Raw genomic sequence first — 21,280 nt, forward strand, 5'->3', positions numbered from 1 at the left:
TTTTTACACATAATCAACTTGGAATGGATGATATCTCACACTCAAATTTGAAGTTACTCTTCCTTGCATTTTTTTGGAAGCTACTCTAACAAATTCATAACATGGTTGGGCATTGTTGTCCAATGCATTATGTTCCATTTTCTCCACCATTATATGTGCTTTATTTGTGGTAGTATTCCTTTTACCAATTGTTTATTTATTTACATCATATTAATTTTCTTCTTGTAGTATCTTCTCTAATCTAAACATTTCTCGATCCATCCATAAGGTAGATCGGCGGCCACTCCTCTGATGCGAAAGTAATTGTGCACTTTTTGACTACTACTACTATTTCTTAGACTTTTTCAAGGAAACATCATTTTTTTCGATTTTGACTGAATTGGTCGGAGCGTAGACGAGCAAGCAGAGCCCAGGAAAGAGGTCAAATCGTCATAGAGCAGTGGACTATTAAGTATAAGACTGCTGGCAGGAACGCTTATTCCGGACTGCGTTTCGGAAAAAGTAGCCTACTTGACAGAAAGGGTGGGCACTCTCGGCGCAGAGGTAGGCACTCTCGACTTTCAACCCCACCGTCACTTTGAATTTAGTGGGGCACTGTTTACTTACAGCCTCTACGAGTTGCAAGTGAATGGGGCCGGTGCGTGGTGAACGGAAGGGTTCATCAAGCCATTTCTCGCCTTAACCCTTAAACTAAATAGGAAGAGGGGTACTTGACTAATAGGGGGCAATTGCATTGCAGGACCTTTTATGGCAGATCTCGGCGCACAGACTCCTTTTTTCTATATTTTTAGAGAGAGAGAGAGAATTAATATATGATCTATTTGAAGCTGCAGTTGGTCAGATCTAGTATGGATCGTACATGGACGATAGTTGGAGTCGGCGGCTCTCCTAGGCTTCCCTCATCTGAGATCCCTGGGGAAGAGGATCAAGTTGGCCCTTGCGAATAACTTGATGCACTATCTCCCTTCAACCCTTTGCCGCGTCCACGTCCTCTGTCTCCAGCAACTAGAGCTGCATCATCTTGTTCATTATTGAGAATAGGCCTCTTCTCACACCGTACCAGTTCTTTTTGCAGTTGAATCTTCCTGTTCTGGCTTATTGAGTGTATAGATTCTTTTTGAAATGCAATCTATTCCTACGTCACTCTTCTCATAACATATCATGTTCTCCTCACTTTCATTCTGGATTCACCGGTTGATTTAAGACGGGGTTCTATGCTTTCTAGCCCCATTTGACAAAAGTGAGCTTTCGCTATCTCTTTTGTAGGAATCAGATAGCAATGCTCATTCGTGAATAGCAGAGCCCAAACGATAGATTCAATGAGTTCTTGCCAATAACCATCTATCCATTTATAATCCTCCTTTAATTGGATTAAGGGATCCTCCAGTTGGAAATGATAACAGAACGCATAAGCCAATAACCACCTAACGACTTTGTTTCCCTTATGAGGTAAAAAGAAAATTCACGATTTTGGATGGGCTCCTAACGAGCTTATTTTCACTATTTTTTGTAGTTTTCCAGTAATTCTAGATACATGTTTGAAATTTTGGGGCATTGTCTAAGGGAGTAGGGTGAGTAAGCTGCGCCTACCAAGCCAATCTTTCGTCGAAAAGGCGTCACTGCTTCCTTTTCGGCGCCCGCCCTTTGCCATCCACACCAGAATACATAGAGTTTTCCAAAGAAACCTGCTAGTGGAGGAAGGCCTCCTAGGGATAAGAGACATAGGGCTAAAGAGAGAGAGCTTCAAGTGTTCGGTTCTACTCTCCGTTTTATTCATAGTAAGGGAGAGCAGTTCAGTCCACTTGCTCTTTGGCCGCATCGGTTGAGGTTTGCTCTGTTCAGTTCAGTTAAAGAAGAGTATTGTATTATACCTTAATATATATATTCTAGATATATAGAATAGACGAATCTCGATTTGTCAAGTCTCATGATCATATCATGATCTATTTTTATTCGGCTCAATCTTTTTTAGAAAAAAAAGATTGAGCCGCGAACTCCAGGCTAATAATCTGAAGTGCATGGTGATACGTCTCCAATGTATCTATAATTTTTGATTGCTCCATGCTACTTTATCTACTATTTTAGGCAATATTGGGCTTTATTATCCACTTTTATATTATTTTTGGGACTAACCTATTAACCGGAGGCCCAGCCCAGATTTGCTATTTTATGCCTATTTCAGTGTTTCGAGGAAAATGAATATCAGACGGAGTCAAAACGGAACGAAATCAACTTGAGAAGTTATTTTTGGAAGGAAAGCAACCCAGGGAACTTGGAGTGCACGTCTGGGGAGATACGGGCTGCCCACGAGGGTGGGGGGCACGCCCACCCACCCCTGCCTCGTGGGGCCCACGTAGCTCCTCCGACGTACCCCCTGCACCCATATATACCTATGTACCCTAAAACTTCCAGAACAGAAGATAGATCGGGAGTTCCTCCGCCGCAAGCCTCTGTAGCCACCAAAAAACACTCGGGACCCTATTCCGGCACCCTGCCGAAGGGGGATCCCATCACCGGAGGCCATCTTCATCATCCCGGCGCTATCCATGACGAGGAGGGAGTAGTTCACCCTCGGGGCTGTGGGTATGCACCAGTAGCTATGTGTTTGATCTCTCTCTCTCGTGTTCTCTCTCGTGTTCCTCTATGGCACGATCTTGATGATGGGGAACGTAGCAGAAATTCAAAATTTTCCTACGCTTCACCAAGATCTATCTATGGAGAAACCAGCTACGAGTAGAAGGAGAGTGCATCTACATACCCTTGTAGATCGCTAAGCGGAAGCGTTCAAGTGAACGGGGTTGATGGAGTCGTACTCGTCGTGATTCAAATCACCGATGATCAAGTGCCGAACGCACGGCACCTCCGTGTTCAACACACGTACAGCCCGGTGACGTCTCCCACGCCTTGATCCAGCAAGGAGAGAGGGAGAGGTTGAGGAAGACTCCATCCAGCAGCAGCACAACGGCGTGGTGGTGATGGAGGAGCGTGGCAATCCAGCAGGGCTTTGCCAAGCACCACGGGAGAGGAGGAGTAGGGAGAGAGGGAGGGCTGCACCAAGAGGGAGAGAACTCATGTGTATGGCAGCCCCAAAACTCATCTATATATAGGGGGAAGGGGGGGCTGCGCCCCCTTTAGGGTTTCCCACCCCCAAGGGGTGCGGCCAGCCCTAGATGGCAAAGGGGAGGTGGCCAAGGGGGGGAGAGGAGAGGGAGGCGCACCAATATGGGCCTTAAGGCCCATCTGGACTAGGGTTTGCCCCCTCCCACTCTCTCTTGCGCCTTGGACTCCTTGTGGGGGGCGCACCAGCCCTCCTAGGGGCTGGTCCCCTCCCACACATGGCCCACGCAGCCTTCTGGGGCAGGTGGCCCCACTTGGTGGACCCCGGGACCCTCCCGGTGGTCCCGGTACAATACCGATATCGCCCGAAACTTTTCCGGTGACCAAAACAGGACTTCCCATATATAAATCTTTACCTCCGGACCATTCCGGAACTCCTCGTGACGTGCGGGATCTCATCCGGGACTCCGAACAACATTCGGTAACCACATACAAGCTTCCTTTATAACCCTAGCGTCATCGAACCTTAAGTGTGTAGACCCTACGGGTTCGGGAGACATGTAGACATGACCGAGACGTTCTCCGGTCAATAACCAACAGCGGGATCTGGATACCCATGATGGCTCCCACATGTTCCACGATGATCTCATCGGATGAACCACGATGTCAAGGACTTAATCAATCCCGTATTCAATTCCCTTTGTCTATCGGTATGTTACTTGCCCGAGATTCGATCGTCGGTATCCAATACCTTGTTCAATCTCGTTACCGGCAAGTCACTTTACTCGTTCCGTAACACATCATCCCGTGATCAACTCCTTGGTCACATTGCGCATATGATGATGTCCTACCGAGTGGGCCCAGAGATACCTCTCCGTTTACACGGAGTGACAAATCCCAGTCTCGATCCGCATAAAACAATAGATACTTTCGGAGATACCTGTAGTGCACCTTTATAGTCACCCAGTTACGTTGTGACGTTTGATACACCCAAAGCACTCCTACGGTATCCAGGAGTTACACGCTCTCATGGTCAAAGGAAGAGATACTTGACATTGGCAAAGCTCTAGCAAATGAACTACACGACCTTTTGTGCTAGGCTTAGGATTGGGTCTTGTCCATCACATCATTCTCCTAATGATGTGATCCCGTTATCAACGACATCCAATGTCCATAGTCAGGAAACCATGACTATCCGTTGATCACAACGAGCTAGTCAACTAGAGGCTCACCAGGGACATATTGTGGTCTATGTATTCACACGTGTATTACGATTTCCGGATAATACAGTTATAGCATGAATAAAAGACATTTATCATGAACATTGAAATATAATAATACTTTTATTATTGCCTCTAGGGCATATTTCCAACAGTCTCCCACTTGCACTAGAGTCAATAATCTAGTTCACATCGCCATGTGATTAACACTCACAGGTCACATCGCCATGTGACTAATACCCAAGAGTTTACTAGAGTCAGTAGTCTAGTTCACATCACTATGTGATTAACACTCAATGAGTTTTATGTTTGATCATGTTGCTTGTGAGAGAGGTTTTAGTCAACGGGTCTGAACCTTTCAGATCCGTGTGTGCTTTACAAATCTCCATGTCATCTCCTAGATGCAGCTACCACGCTCTATTTGGAGCTATTCCAAACAACTGTTCTACTTGGAGCTATTCTAAATTATTGCTCCATTATATGTATCCGGTCTCTCTACTCAGAGCTATCCGGATAGGTGTCAAGCTTGCATCGTCGTAACCTTTACGACGAACTCTTTTACCACCTCCATAATCGAGAAAATTCCTTAGTCCACTAGTTACTAAGGATAACTTTGACCGCTGTCCTATGATCCATTCATGGATCACTCTTGTACCCCTTGACTGACTCATGGCAAGGCACACTTTCGGTGCGGTACACAGCATAGCATACTGTAGAGCCTACGTCTAAAGCATAGGGGACGACCTTCGTCCTTTCTCTCTTTTCTGCCGTGGTCGAGCTTTAAGTCTTAACTTCGTACCTTACAACTCAGGCAAGAACTCCTTCTTTGACTGGTCCATCTTGAACACCTTCAAGATCATGTCAAGGTATGTGCTCATTTGAAAGTATTATTAAGCATTTTGATCTATCCTTATAGATCTTGATGCTCAATGTTCAAGTAGCTTAATCCAGGTTTTCTATTGAAAAACACCTTTCAAATAACCCTATATGCTTTCTAGAAATTCTACATCATCTCTGATCATCAATATGTCAACAACATATACTCATCAGAAATTCTATAGTGCTCCCACTCACTTCTTTGGAAATACAAGTTTCTCATAAACTTTGTATAAATCCAAAATCTTTGATCATCTCATCAAAGCGTACATTCCAACTCCGAGATGCTTACTCCAGTCCTTAGAAGGATCGCTGGAGCTAGCATACCTTTTAGCATCCTTAGGATCGACAAAACTTTTCTGATTGTATTGCATACAACCTTTCCTTACGAAAACTAGTAAGGAAACTTGTCTTGACATCCATCTGCCAGATTTCATAAATGCAGCTAATGCTAACATGATTCCGACGGACTTTAAGCATCGCTACGAGTGAGAAAATCTCATCGTAGTCAACTCCTTGAACTTGTCGGAAAACACTTCGCCACAAGTCGAGCTTCATAGATGGTGACATTACCATCCACGTCCGTCTTCTTCTTAAAAGATCCATTTATCTCAATGGATTGCCGATCATCGGGCAAGTCCATCAAAGTCCATGCTTTGTTCTGATATATGGATACTATCTCGGATTTCATGGCTTCTAACCATTTGTCGGAATTCGGGCCCACCATCGCTTCTCCATAGCTCGTAGGTTCATTGTTGTCTAGCAACATGACCTTCAAGACAGGATCACCTTACCACTCCGAAGTAGTACGTGTCCTTGTCGTCCTACGAGGTTCGGTAGTGACTTGATCCGAAGCTTCATGATCACTATCATAAGCTTCCACTTCAATTGGTGTAGGTGCCACAGGAACAACTTCCTGTGCCCTGCCACACACTAGTTGAAGAGACGGTTCAATAACCTCATCAAGTTTCCACCATCCTCCCACTCAATTCTTTCGAGAGAAACTTTTCCTCGAGAAAGGACCTGATTCTCGAAACAATCCCTTATTGCTTTCGGATCTGAGACAGGAGGTATACCCAACTGTTTTGGGTGTCCTATGAAGATGCATTTTATCCGCTTTGGGTTCGAGCTTATCAATCCTGAAACTTTTCCACATAAGCGTCGCAGCCCCAAACTTTCAAGAAACGACAACTTAGGTTTCTCTAAACCATAATTCATACGGTGTCATCTCAACGGAATTATGTGGTGCCCTATTTAAAGTGAATGTGGTTGTCTCTAATGCCTAACCCATGAACGATAGTGGTAATTCGATAAGAGACATCATGGTACGCACCATATCCAATAGGGTGCAACTATGATGTTCGGACACACCATCACACTATGGTGTTCCAGGCGGTATTAATTGTGAAACATTTTCCACAATGTCTTAATTGTGTGCCAAAACTCGTAACTCAGATATTCATCTCTATGATCGTATCATAGACATTTTATCCTCTTGTCACAATGATCTTCTACTTCACTCTGAAATTACTTGAACCATTCAATAATTCAGACTTGTGTTTCATCAAGTAAATATTCTCAACATCTACTCGAATCATCTGTGAAGTAAGAACATAACGATATTCACTGCATGCCTCAGCACTTATTGGACTGCACACATCAAAATGTGTTACTTCCAACAAGTTGCTATCTTGTTCCATCTTATTGAAACCGAGGCTTTTCAGTCATCTTGCCTATGTGGTATGATTTGCATATCTCAAGTGATTCAAAATCAAGTGAGTCCGAACGGTCCATTTGCATGGAGTTTCTTCATGCATATACACCAATAGACATGGTTCGCATGTCTCAAACTTTTCAAAAACGAGTGAGTCCAAAGATCCATCAACATGGAGCTTCTTCATGCGTTTTATACCAATATGACTTACACAGCAGTGCCACAAGTAAGTGGTACTATCATTACTATCTTATATCTTTTGGCATGAAAATGTGTATCACTACGATCGAGATTCAATAAACCATTCATTTTAGGTGTAAGACCATTGAAGGTATTATTCAAATAAACAGAGTAACCATTATTCTCCTTAAATGAATAACCGTATTGCGATAGACATAATCCAATCATGTCTATGCTCAACGCAAACACCAATCTCGGTGGTAGAGGGAGCGTGCGATGCTTGATCATATCAACCTTGGAAACACTTCCAACATATATCGTCAGCTCACCTTTAGCTAGTCTCCGTTTATTCCGTAGCTTTTATTTCGAGTTACTAATACTTAGCAACCGAACCGGTATCCAATACCCTGGTGCTACTAGGAGTACTAGTAAAGTACACATTAACATAATGTATATCCAATATACTTCTATCGACCTTGCCAGCCTTCTCATCTACCAAGTATCTAGGGTAATGCTGCTCCAGTGGTTGTTCCCCTTATTACAGAAGCACTTAGTCTCGGGTTTGGGTTCAACCTCGGGTTTCTTCACTGGTGCAGCAGCTGATTTGCCGTTTCATGAAGTATCCCTTCTTGCACTTGCCCTTCTTGAAACTAGTGGTTTCACCAACCATCAACAATTGATGCTCCTTCTTGATTTCTACTTTCGCGGTGTCAAACATCGCGAATACCTCAAGGATCATCATATCTATCCCTGATATGTTATAGTTCATCACGAAGCTCTAGCAGCTTGGTGGCAATGACTTTGGGGAAACATCACTATCTCATTTGGAAGATCAACTCCCACTCGATTCAAGTGATTGTTGCACTCAGACAATCTGAGCACAAGCTCAACGATTGAGCTTTTCTCCCTTAGTTTGTAGGCTAAGAAAATTGTCGGAGGTCTCATACCTCTTGACATGGGCACGAGCCTGAAATCCCAATTTCAGCCCTCGAAGCATCTCATATGTTTCGCGATGTTTCGAAAACGTCTTTCGTGCCTCAACTCTAAACCGTTTAACTGAACTATCACGTAGTTATCAAGACGTGTATGTCCGATGTTCACAACATCCACAAACGACGTTTGGGGTTCAGCACACTGAGCGGTGCATTAAGGACATAAGCTTTCTACTGATCGCATAATCGCTACTATCAACTTTCAACTATAATTTTCTCTAGGAACATATCTAAACAGTAGAACTATAGCGCGAGCTACGACATAATTTGCAAAAGGTCTTTTGACTATGTTCAGGATAATTAAGCTCATCTTATGAACTCCCACTCAGATAGACATCCCTCTAGTCATCTAAGTGATTACATGATCCGAGTCAACTAGCCCGTGTCCGATCATCACGTGAGACGGACTAGTCATCATCGGTGAACATCTTCATGTTGATCGTATCTACCATACGACTCATGCTCGACCTTTCGGTCTCCGTGTTCCGAGGCCATGTCTGCACATGCTAGGCTCGTCAAGTTAACCCTAAGTGTTTTCGCTGTGTAAAACTGTCTTACACCCGTTGTATGTGAACGTAAGAATCCATCACACCCGATCATCACGTGGTGCTTAGAAGCGACGAACTGTAGCAACGGTGCACAGTTAGGGGAGAACACTTCTTGAAATTTTGTAAGGGATCATCTTATTTACTACCGTCGTCCTAAGTAAACAAGATGCATAAACATGATAAACATCACATGCAATCAAATAGTGACATGATATGGCCAATATCATTTTGCTCCTTTTGATCTTCATCTTCGGGGCTCCATGATCATCATCGTCACCGGCATGACACCATGATCTCCATCATCATGATCTCCATCATCGTGTCTTCATGAAGTTGTCACGCCAACGACTACTTCTACTTCTATGACTAACGCGTTTAGCAATAAAGTAAAGTAAGTTACATGGCGTTCTTCAATGACGCACAGGTCATACAAAAAATAAAGACAACTCCTATGGCTCCTGCCGGTTGTCATACTCATCGACATGCAAGTCGTGAATCCTATTACAAGAACATGATCAATCTCATACATCACATATCATTCATCACATTCTTCTTGGCCATATCACATCACATAGCATACCCTGCAAAAACAAGTTAGACGTCCTCTAATTGTTGTTGCATGTTTTACGTGGCTGCTATGGGTTTCTAGCAAGAACGTTTCTTACCTACGCAAAACCACAACGTGATATGCCAATTGCTATTTACCCTTCATAAGGACCCTTTTCATCGAATCCGTTCCGACTAAAGTGGGAGAGACTGGCACCCGCTAGCCACCTTATGCACCAAGTGCATGTCAATCGGTGGAACCTGTCTCACGTAAGAGTACGTGTAAGGTCGGTCCGGGCCGCTTCATCCCACAATACCGTCGAAACAAGATTGGACTAGTAACGGTAAGCATATTGAACAACATCAACGCCCACAACTACTTTGTGTTCTACTCGTGCAAAGAATCTACGCAATAGACCTAGCTCATGATGCCACTGTTGGGGAACGTAGCAGAAATTCAAAATTTTCCTACGTGTCACCAAGATCTATCTATGGAGAAACCAGCTACGAGTAGAAGGAGAGTGCATCTACATACCCTTGTAGATCGCTAAGCGGAAGCGTTCAAGTGAACGGGGTTGATGGAGTCGTACTCGTCGTGATTCAAATCACCGATGATCAAGTGCCGAACGCACGGCACCTCCGCGTTCAACACACGTACAGCCCGGTGACGTCTCCCACGCCTTGATCCAGCAAGGAGAGAGGGAGAGGTTGAGGAAGACTCCATCCAACAGCAGCACAACGGCGTGGTGGTGGTGGAGGAGCGTGGCAATCCCGCAGGGCTTCGCCAAGCACCATGGGAGAGGAGGAGTAGGGAGAGAGGTAGGGCTGCACCAAGAGGGAGAGAACTCATGTGTATGGCAGCCCCAAAACTCATCTATATATAGGGGGAAGGGGGGGCTGCGCCCCCTTTAGGGTTTCCCACCCCCAAGGGGTGCGGCCAGCCCTAGATGGCAAAGGGGAGGCGGCCAAGGGGGGAGAGGAGAGGGAGGCGCACCAATATGGGCCTTAAGGCCCATCTGGACTAGGGTTTGCCCCCTCCCACTCTCTCTTGCGCCTTGGACTCCTTGTGGGGGGCGCACCAGCCCTCCTAGGGGCTGGTCCCCTCCCACACTTGGCCCACGCAGCCTTCTGGGGCAGGTGGCCCCACTTGGTGGACCCCGGGACCCTCCCGGTGGTCCCGGTACAATACCGATATCGCCCGAAACTTTTCCGGTGACCAAAACAGGACTTCCCATATATAAATCTTTACCTCCGGACCATTCCGGAACTCCTCGTGACGTCCGGGATCTCATCCGGGACTCCGAACAACATTCGGTAACCACATACAAGCTTCCTTTATAACCCTAGCGTCATCGAACCTTAAGTGTGTAGACCCTACGGGTTCGGGAGACATGTAGACATGACCGAGACGTTCTCCGGTCAATAACCAACAGCGGGATCTGGATACCCATGATGGCTCCCACATGTTCCACGATGATCTCATCGGATGAACCACGATGTCAAGGACTTAATCAATCCCGTATTCAATTCCCTTTGTCTATCGGTATGTTACTTGCCCGAGATTCGATCGTCGGTATCCAATACCTTGTTCAATCTCGTTACCGGCAAGTCACTTTACTCGTTCCGTAACACATCATCCCGTGATCAACTCCTTGGTCACATTGCGCATGTGATGATGTCCTACCGAGTGGGCCCAGAGATACCTCTCCGTTTACACGGAGTGACAAATCCCAGTCTCGATCCGCATAAAACAATAGATACTTTCGGAGATACCTGTAGTGCACCTTTATAGTCACCCAGTTACGTTGTGATGTTTGATACACCCAAAGCACTCCTACGGTATCCAGGAGTTACACGCTCTCATGGTCGAAGGAAGAGATACTTGACATTGGCAAAGCTCTAGCAAATGAACTACACGATCTTTTGTGCTAGTCTTAGGATTGGGTCTTGTCCATCACATCATTCTCCTAATGATGTGATCCCGTTATCAACGACATCCAATGTCCATAGTCAGGAAACCATGACTATCCGTTGATCACAACGAGCTAGTCAACTAGAGGCTCACCAGGGACATATTGTGGTCTATGTATTCACACGTGTATTACGATTTCCGGATAATACAGTTATAGCATGAATAAAAGACATTTATCATGAACATTGAAATATAATAATACTTTTATTATTGCCTCTAGGGCATATTTCCAACACTTGATGTATCCCGAGCTTTGCTATTGTAGTTGGATCTTATGATGTTTCTCCCCCTCTACTCTCTTGTGATGAATTGAGTTTCCCCTTTGAAGTTATCTTATCGAATTGAGTCTTTTATGAACACTTGATGTATGTCTTGTGTGGGATAATTGTGGTGACAATGGGTTATTCTATTGATCAACTTGATGTATGTTTTGGTGATCAACTTGCGGGTTTCGTGACACTTGGGAACCTGTGCATAGGGGTTGGCACACGTTCTTGACTCTCTAGTAGTAGCTTTGGGGCACTCTTTGAAGTACTTTTATGTTGGTTGGATGAATCTGAGATTATGTGATGCATATCGTATAATCATGCCCACGGATACTTGAGGTGACAATGGAGTATCTAGGTGACATTAGGGTTTTGGTTGATTTGTGTCTTAAGGTGTTATTCTAGTACGAACTCTTTTATAGATCGATCTGAACGAATAACTTTGAGGTGGTTTCGTACCCTACCATAATCTCTACGTTTGTTCTCCGCTATTAGTGGCTTTGGAGTGACACTTTGTTGCATGTTGAGGGCTTGTCATATGTTTTATCTATGTTATTATTGTTGAGAGAACTTGCACTAGTGAAAGTATGAACCCTAGGCCTTGTTTCCTATCATTGCAATACCGTTTACGCTCACTTTTACCGCTTGTTACCTTGCTGTTTTTATATTTTCAGATTACAAAAACCTATATCTACTATCTATTTTGCACTTGTATCTTCATCTCTTCGCCGAACTAGTGCACCTATACAATTTACCATTGTATTGGGTGTGTTGGGGACACAAGAGACTCTTTGTTATTTGGTTGCAGGGTTGTTGAGAGAGACCATCTTCATCCTACGCCTCCTACGGATTGATAAACCTTAGGTCATCCACTTGAGGGAAATTTGCTACTGTCCTACAAACCTGTGCACTTGCAGGCCCAACAACGTCTACAAGAAGAAGGTTGTGTAGTAGACATCAAGCTCTTTTCTGGCGCTGTTGCCAGGGAGGCTAGGTAAGTGAAGGTATATCTTTAGATCTTGCAATCGAATCTTTTTGTTTCTTGTTTTAGCACTAGTCTAGTTTATTAAAGAAAACTACAAAAAAATGAAGTTGAGTTTGTCTCATACGCTTCACCTTTTTAATATCTTTCGTGAGTATGATGGAAAGGATAATTCTGCTCAAGTGCTAGAAGAATAAATCTATAAAATGTTTGGCACTAAATATGTGAATGATGAGCATGATTGCAATGTTGTTAGTATGAATTCCTTGAATATCCATGATGCTAATGATATGCAAAGCCACAAGCTTGGGGAACATATGTTTGATGGAGATGATATTTTTTGTCCCCCAAGCTTTGATGAGCAAATTCACTATGATGAAAGCACACCTACTATTTATGATGATTATTGTGATGATACGTATGCTATAAAGAAGAAGTTTGCTTATGTGGAGAGTAGGGCTGGAAAAAAAGCTCGAAGCTCGCGAGCTAAATGAGTAGCTCGTGACTTGGCTCGAATCGACTCGAACTCGAAGACTAACGAGTCGAGCCAAGCTTTAGTCTAAGATCATTTATAGAACGAGTTAAACGAGCCAATCTCACAAGTACCCGTGTAACTCGTTAGGCTCGGTACAAAAGATCAGCCAAGCACCCTGCATTCCAGGCGCACAACAAATGCCTATACATTCAAGGAAATTACAATTGTTTGGTCATGTATATGTTACCAACTTGCTGATTATTGTGGTCATGTACAATTGTTTGTGGTCAATGGTCATATACATGGTACTCACAATTGTAACTTAAGCTCGTACATGCTTACAATTGTTTGTGAACATTGTACATGTTTAATATGTACATTCCACATTCCCAAATAATCATTTTTATCATATTCGTAAGCTTTTGTGTTCATATCATTAACGAGCTTAACAAGCTAAATGAGCCAGCTCGTGAGTTATACGAGTCGAGCCAATCTTGGATTCGAGCTTGTTATAGTAACGAGTTGAGTCGAGTTAGCTCGTTAACGAAACGAGATTTAGTGAGTCGAGCCGAGCTGGCTCGACTCGGCTCGAATTCCAGCCCTAGTGGAGAGTAGTAAATTTTCTATGCTTGTAGATCATGAAAGAATGCTTTAGGTGCTGGTTATATTGTTCAATTCATTCATGATGCTACTGAAAATTATTATGAGAGAGGAACATATGCTTGTAGGAGTTGCAATAATGTCAAGTTTCCTCTCTATGTGCTTCAATTTTTGAACTTATGCTTGTTTTACCTCCCTATGCTAGTTGATTATTGTTCCCATAAGTTTTTTGCTCACAAAATCCCTATGCATAGGAAGTGGGTTAGACTTAAATGTGCTAGTCATATGCTTCATGATGCTCCCGTTATGTTTCAATTCTTATCTTTTATGAGAGCATCATTGCCATCATCATGCCTAGCTAAAAGGCATTAAAGAAAAGTGCTTGTTGGGAGACAACCCAATATTTATCCTTACTGTTTTTGTGTGTCCACATGATTATGATACTGTAGTAATCATGTTTTATAGCTTTTGTTTCAATAGAGTGCCAAGTAGAACCTTTGGGAAGACTTGGGTGAAGTTTATGTGATCTTGCTGTGAAAAACAGAAACTTTTGCGCTCACGAGATTAGCTGCCATTTTTTTACTGGAGAGTGCTTTTAGGTTGATTCATTTTTCAAATGATTAATAGACAAATTGCTCAGGTCCAGCAATTTATTTCATAATTTTTGGGGTTCCATAAGTATATGTTTTATACAGATTACTACAGACTGTTCTGTTTTTGACAGATTCTGTTTTCTATGTGTTGTTTGCTTATTTTGATGCATCTATGGCTAGTATTAAGTGGTATGAACTATAGAGAAGTTAGAATACAGTAGATATTACACCAATATGAATTTAGAATGAGTTCATTACAGTACCTAAGTGGTGGTTTTATTTTCTTATACTAACGGAGCTTACGAGTTTTGTGTTGAGTTTTGTGTGGTTGAAGTTTTCAAGTTTTGGGTAAAGATTCGATGGACTATGGAATAAGGAGTGGAAAGAGCCTAAGCTTGGGGATGCCCAAGGCACCTCAAGGTAATATTTAAGGACAACCAAGCAACTAAGCTTGGGGATGCCCCGGAAGGCATCCCCTCTTTCGTCTACGTTCATCGGTAACTTTACTTGGAGCTATATTTTTATTCACCGCATGATATGTGTTTTGCTTGGAGCGTCAATTTCTTTTGTTAGTTTTTGTTTGCTGTTAGTTAGAATAGTGTTTTTCTTCTTTAGTTTAAATAAAAAAGTCAAGGATAGTCTTTGCCATGCTTATTTTGCTAGTTTGCATGTTGCTGTTTGAAAACAGAAAGTTTACCGCTGTTGCAAAAATTCTCCAGAAAAGTCAGAGCACGGTCTAACGTTGAATCTTTTTGCATATTAAGCTCTGATAAATTTATTACAGTGGGAATTTTAGTTCATAATTTTTGGAGTCAGTGAAGTATTGATACTCTTGCATTCTTTACAGACTGTACTGTTTTGGCAGATTGCTGTTATGGTTGCATTGTTTGCATATGTTTGCTTGTTTAATGATTCTATTTGATGATAGGAGTATTAAATATGCAGAGGCATCTAGTATGCAATGTTGAATAATAATTTAAGTGATTTTTTACAGTAGAGAATGATATGGTTTTGCATTGGTTTATACTAACCTATCTCACGAGTTCTTGTTGAGTTTGTTGTGAATAAAGCTTTTGATAAAAAGAAGAGAAACCATGATATGAGAGGAATTAAGGAGACACAAAAGCTAAAGCTTGGAGATGCCCAAGGCACCCCAAGATAATATTTCAAGAAGTCTCAAGCATCTAATCTTGGGGATGCCCCGGTAGGCATCCCACCTTTCTTCTTCAACAACTATCGGTTAGTATCGGTTGAGCCTAAGTTTTTGCTTCTTCACATGAGTTGTGCTATCCTTGCAATGTAGTTTATTTAGCTTTGCTTGCTGTTTGAATAAGTATCAAGATCTGAAATTCTTTAAGGAGAGAGAGCCTTACACAAATTGGAATTTGCTAGAATACTCTATGTGCTTCACTTATATCTTTTGAGCTTGATAGTTTTGCTCATAGTGCTTCACTTATATCTTTTGAGCGTGATAATTTTTGCTCTAGTGCTTCACTTAGATCTTTTAGAGCATGGTGGTAGTTTTATTTTGAAGAAATAGATGAACTCTCATGCTTCACTTATATTATTTTGAGAGTCGTTAATAGCATGGTAATTTGCTTAATGATAATATACTTGGTATTGAAGATATGTGAAACTTTCTTTTGAGTGAATTGAATACTAAGAAAAGTTTGATGCTTGATAACTGTTTTGAGATATGGAGGTGATAATATCAAAGTCTTGCTAGTTGGGTGATTATGAATTCAAAGAATGCTTGTGTTGAAGTTTGCAAGTCCCGTAGCATGCACGTATGGTTAAAGTTGTGTAACAAATTTGAAACATGAAGTGTACCTGGCTTGTGCATCCTTATGAGTGGCGGTCGGGGACGAGCGATGGTCTTTTCCTACCAATCTATCCCCCTAGGAGCATGCACATAGTACTTGATTTTTGATGACTTCTAAATCTTTGCAATAAGTATATAAGTTCTTTTGACTAATGTTGAGTCCATGGATTATACGCACTCTCACCTTTCCGCCATTGCTAGCCTCTTCAGTACCGTGCATTGCCCTTTCTCACCTTGAGAGTTTGTGCAAACTTCACCGGTGCATCCAAACCCCGTGATATCATATGCTCTATCACACATAAACCTCCTTATATCTTCCTCAAAACAGCCACCATACCTACCTATCATGGCATTTCCATAGCCATTCCGAGATATATTGCCATGCAACTTCCATCATCATGACATACATTACTTTTGTCATATTGCCATTACATGATCATGTAGTTCACATAGTATTTGTGGCAAAGCCACCATGCATTATTTTTCATACATGTCACTCTTGATTCATTGCACCATCCCGGTACACCGCCGGAGGCATTCATATAGGGTCATATCTTGTTCTAAGTTTCGAGTTGTAATCCTTGTGTTGTAATCAATAGAAGTGTGATGATCATCATTATTAGAGCATTGCCCAAAAAAAAGAGAAAGGCCAAAAAAAGGCCCAAAAAAGAAAAAAAAGAGAAAAAAGAGAGGAAAAAAAGGGCAATGCTACTATCTCTTTTTCCACACTTGTCCTTCAAAGTAGCACCTTGTTCTTCATGTAGTGAGTCTCATATATTGTGCTTCAAAGTAGCACCTTTTTCCTCATGTAGTGAGTCTCATAAGTTGTCTTTTTATACTAGTGGGAATTTTTTCATTATAGAACTTGGCTTGTATATTCCTACGATGGGCTTCCTCAAATGCCCTGGGTCTTCGTGAGCAAGCGAGTTGGATGCACACCCACTAGTTTTCTTTTGTTGAGCATTGATAGCTCTAGTGCATCCGTTGCATGGCAATCCCTACTCCTCATGTTGACATCAATTGATGGGTATCTCCAAAGCTCGTTGATTAGCCTCATCAAAGTGAGACTTTCTCCTTTTTTGTCTTCTTCACACAATCCCCATCATCATATTCTATTCCACCCATAGTGCTATATCCATGGCTCACGCTCATGTATTGCGTGAAGGTTGAAAAAGTTTGAGATTATTTAAGTATGAAACAATTGCTTGGCTTGTCATCGGGGGTATAGAAGTTGGGAACATCTTTGTGTGACGAAAATGAAGCATAGCCTAACTATATGATTTTGTAGGGATGAACTTTCTTTTGCCATGCTATTTTGAGAAGACATGATTGCTTTGATTAGTATGCTTGAAGTATTATTATTTTTGTGTCAATATGAACTTTTGTCTTCAATCTTTCGAATCTGAATATTCATACTACAATTAAGAAGATTTACATTGAAATTATGCCAAAGTATCACTCCGCATCAAAAAATCTTTTTTATCATTTACCTACTCGAGGACAAGTAAGAATTAAGCTTGGGGATGCTTGATACGTCTCCAACGTATCTATAATTTTTGATTGCTCCATGCTACTTTATCTACTGTTTTAGGCAATATTGGGCTTTATTATCCACTTCTATATTATTTTTGGGACTAACCTACTAACCGGAGGCCCAGCCGAGATTTGCTGTTTTATGCCTATTTTAGTGTTTCGAGGAAAAGGAATATCAGACGGAGTCAAAACGGAACAAAATCAACTTGAGAAGTTATTTTTGGAAGGAAAGCAACCCAGGGAACTTGAAGTGCACGTAAGGGGAGATACGGGCTACCCACGAGGGTGCCCCCCCCGGGCGCGCCCCCTGCCTCGTGGTGCCCCCGTAGCTCCTCCGACGTACCCCCTGCACCCATATATACCTACGTACCCTAAAACTTCCAGAACAGAAGATAGATCGGGAGTTCCGCCGCCGCAAGCCTCTGTAGCCACCAAAAACCAATCGGGACCCTGTTCCGTCACCCTACTGGAGGGGGATCCCATCACCGGAGGCCATCTTCATCATCCCGGTGCTATCCATGATGAGGAGGGAGTAGTTCAACCTCGGGGCTGAGGGTATGTACCAGTAGCTATGTGTTTGATCTCTCTCTCTGTCTCTCTCTCGTGTTCTCTCTCGTGTTCCTCTATGGCACGATCTTGATGTATCCCGAGCTTTGCTATTGTAGTTGGATCTTATGATGTTTCTCCCCCTCTACTCTCTTGTGATGAATTGAGTTTCCCCTTTGAAGTTATCTTATCGAATTGAGTCTTTTATGAACACTTGATGTATGTCTTGTGTGGGATAACCGTGGTGAAAATGGGTTATTCTATTGATCCACTTGATGTATGTTTTGGTGATCAACTTACGGGTTTCGTACACTTGGGAACCTATGCATAGGGGTTGGCACACGTTCTTGACTCTCCAGTATTAGCTTTGGGGCACTCTTTGAAGTACTTTTATGTTGGTTGGATGAATCTGAGATTATGTGATGCATATCATATAATCATGCCCACAGATACTTGAGGTGACAATGGAGTATCTAGGTGACATTAGGGTTTTGGTTGATTTGTGTCTTAAGGTGTTATTCTAGTACGAACTCTTTTATAGATCGATCCGAACGAATAACTTTGAGGTGGTTTCGTACCCTACCATAATCTCTATGTTTGTTCTCCGCTGTTAGTGGCTTTGGAGTGACTCTTTGTTGCATGTTGAGGGTTTGTCATATGTTCTATCTATGTTATTATTGTTGAGAGAACTTGCACTAGTGAAAGTATGAAGCCTAGGCCTTGTTTCCTATCATTGCAATACCGTTTACGCTCACTTTTACCTCTTGTTACCTTGCTGTTTTTATATTTTCAGATTACAAAAACCTATATCTACTATCTATTTTGCACTTGTATCTTCATCTCTTCGCCGAACTAGTGCTCCTATACAATTTACCTTGTATTGGGTATGTTGGGGACACAAGAGACTCTTTGTTATTTGGTTGCAGGGTTGTTTGAGAGAGACCATCTTCATCCTACGCCTCCTACGGATTGATAAACCTTAGGTCATCCACTTGAGGGAAATTTGCTACTGTCCTACAAACCTGTGCACTTGCAGGCCCAACAACGTCTATAAGAAGAAGGTTGTGTAGTAGACAACACATGGATACAAGTTATCCTTGGAAGGAAAGACAATTCCGAATCTGCTTTGTCTATGAATAAGGAAGCTATAAGTAATGCAACTATGAATCTCATGGAGAGCTCGATCCTGGCTCAGGATGAACGCTGGCGGCCTATCCAAAATAAGAGGTCAAGTCAATCTTGAATGCGGTTAGTACCTATTAGTATTAGATACAGAATCCTATTTGCTTTGAGCGCCCCTATCCTATATTCTCTAGTGATGGTTATATGTCTCACGATGAAGGATATTTGAGAGTTTTTGTTTATATAAGTTTTTTTCAATACTTCCATGTTGGGATTGGTTACTAGCTCCAATTTGATACAATTTTTTTGGGGAACTCGTGGGAATGTGTTCTTATTTGCCAATAGTCCTGAATCTGCAAAGCTACTGCAAACACATGCAACACATGCTACAAGAATGAAGAAACCATGAAACCAACCTAAAATCACTGCCAGCACTTAGTTAGTTAAAGCCCAGGAACCACTTGTGTTACATCGGTGAAGCAGAAGCTCCGAACCGACGAAGTAATGTCACTCGACTATTATCAACCTGACTGCAATCTTTTTCTGTCGGTAAGGATTGCACCAGAGCACCTTCTACTTCTAATAGGCCATGAAGTTTGATTCAGAGGGAGAAGAAGCGGCAGAAATTAGAACAGAAATATCATTTGATTCGTCAATCTTTAAAAAAAAGATAAGATGAGAAATTGAAAGATTTCGTTGAAATTGTTCATTTGGAAATTTCCCGAAAAGCTAATTATAGGTTCTTCTCTCCATGGGAACAATAGGGTCGTTATGCTTATTACTAAACTTGTTGAAGAGATGCCTTAAGCCCAAAACTCTTCCTTCTAGGGATCAGATCAACCTAAAGCACCATCAGTTGTGGATTCATCCACAAAGTCTTTCTACTTAGCTCGTCAAGAGAAGTAGTTGTTCTTAATTTCCTGGCGGGGGTATTGGCAGGAATTAATTGAGACTTTAGCATGGGCTCATGAACGCACACCTTTAGCTAATTTAATTCGCTGGAGAGATAAGCCCATGGCTCTTGAGCCGTACGAGATGAAATTTTCATATACGACTCTTAGAGGGGGACTCAGGTTAGTTACCTATCTCAATAAAGTATATGATTGGTTTGAGGAACGTCTTGAGATTCAGGCAATTGCAGATTGAGAATGGAAAAAGACAATGTTCATTGCTTCCTCAAAACAAGAGTTCCACGGGCGGCTGCTCTTGCGCCAAAGACATTACCATTTCCGAAGGAACTGGGGCTACATTTCTTTCCAATCTACATTCAAGCGTTTCTATCCGACTGGGATGGAATGGGGGACCCAGGCCCTTCAATGTCTCCCTCCGGATCCACTAACTCGGAAGAGCTATTCAAAGCTTTTATGGCTGACTGTGAGGACGCCTCTGCATCCCGGGAGCAGACATGTATTGTACTGCATGCCCACCATTGTTCTTCCTTTGAAAAACTTTTCATTGTTGCTCAACATACATGATGATAGCGGGCCGAATATGGTGCCTAGCTTTATCTTCAAGTGTTGTGAGTGTCTTTAGTTGGATCTTCAAATTCACATTTGGCGTGGTTTACTTATACGGGTGTGTTTTGTGGAGTAGTAGACATATCTTTGGATGAGCATTGGTCGAGATGTGCATTGCACGTGCAAACTTACTAGTTATGCAAAAGCAACAAACTGCTCATCTACACTACTTATAAAAGATCAAACATAATCTTTTCTAAATGCACCCCACAAAATATACACGGACTAATAACCATCGTAAGATTAGGCCCACTAAACTTGATCTAACATTTAGTCTTAATCTGATCTATTTTTTGTGTGCAATTAGCAATTTAGGTTGACTGACCATACTCCACCCGCGGAGAAAAATATCCCACCTCTCACGTCCGCAACTCCTGCAATCACACAAGCCATCGAAACTAACATCGGTTAACCTCTCTCCCTTAATTAGCGTCCACCTCAACAAATCCATCCACTTACGAAGCCTCCACATCACAGAAGAGAGAAAATACCCAAAAGCATGAAGGCCGCATGCCACTGCCAGCGAGACGCTGCCGCCGGGACGCACGAGCCGTCGTCGTGTACATGCAAGGGCCGAGGAGGAGTTGTGCCTTCTTCCGGGCACCAACGCGTGCATTGCCCGATGCACCGTGAGTTTCGACCACAACGCCTCATCTCGCTGCGCATCACCTCCACCATGCCGGACAGCCCAGGTCTCCTCTCCGGGTTCGAGTGATTCC

General features: G+C 42.5%; 1 long non-coding RNA gene across 1 annotated transcript; it reads right to left on the bottom strand.

Moving 5' to 3' along the window:
- Positions 1-835: 835 nt before the first annotated feature.
- Positions 836-20,394, bottom strand: LOC123135315 (uncharacterized). The gene is made up of 3 exons (XR_006465919.1): positions 20,385-20,394; positions 20,097-20,098; positions 836-972 (listed from the first exon to the last, which is right to left on the bottom strand). It is a non-coding gene; the product is annotated as an uncharacterized lncRNA (long non-coding RNA).
- Positions 20,395-21,280: the final 886 nt, after the last annotated feature.

This window comes from Triticum aestivum, chromosome 6B (assembly GCF_018294505.1).
Source record: "Triticum aestivum cultivar Chinese Spring chromosome 6B, IWGSC CS RefSeq v2.1, whole genome shotgun sequence".
Classification (NCBI taxonomy): domain Eukaryota; kingdom Viridiplantae; phylum Streptophyta; class Magnoliopsida; order Poales; family Poaceae; genus Triticum; species Triticum aestivum.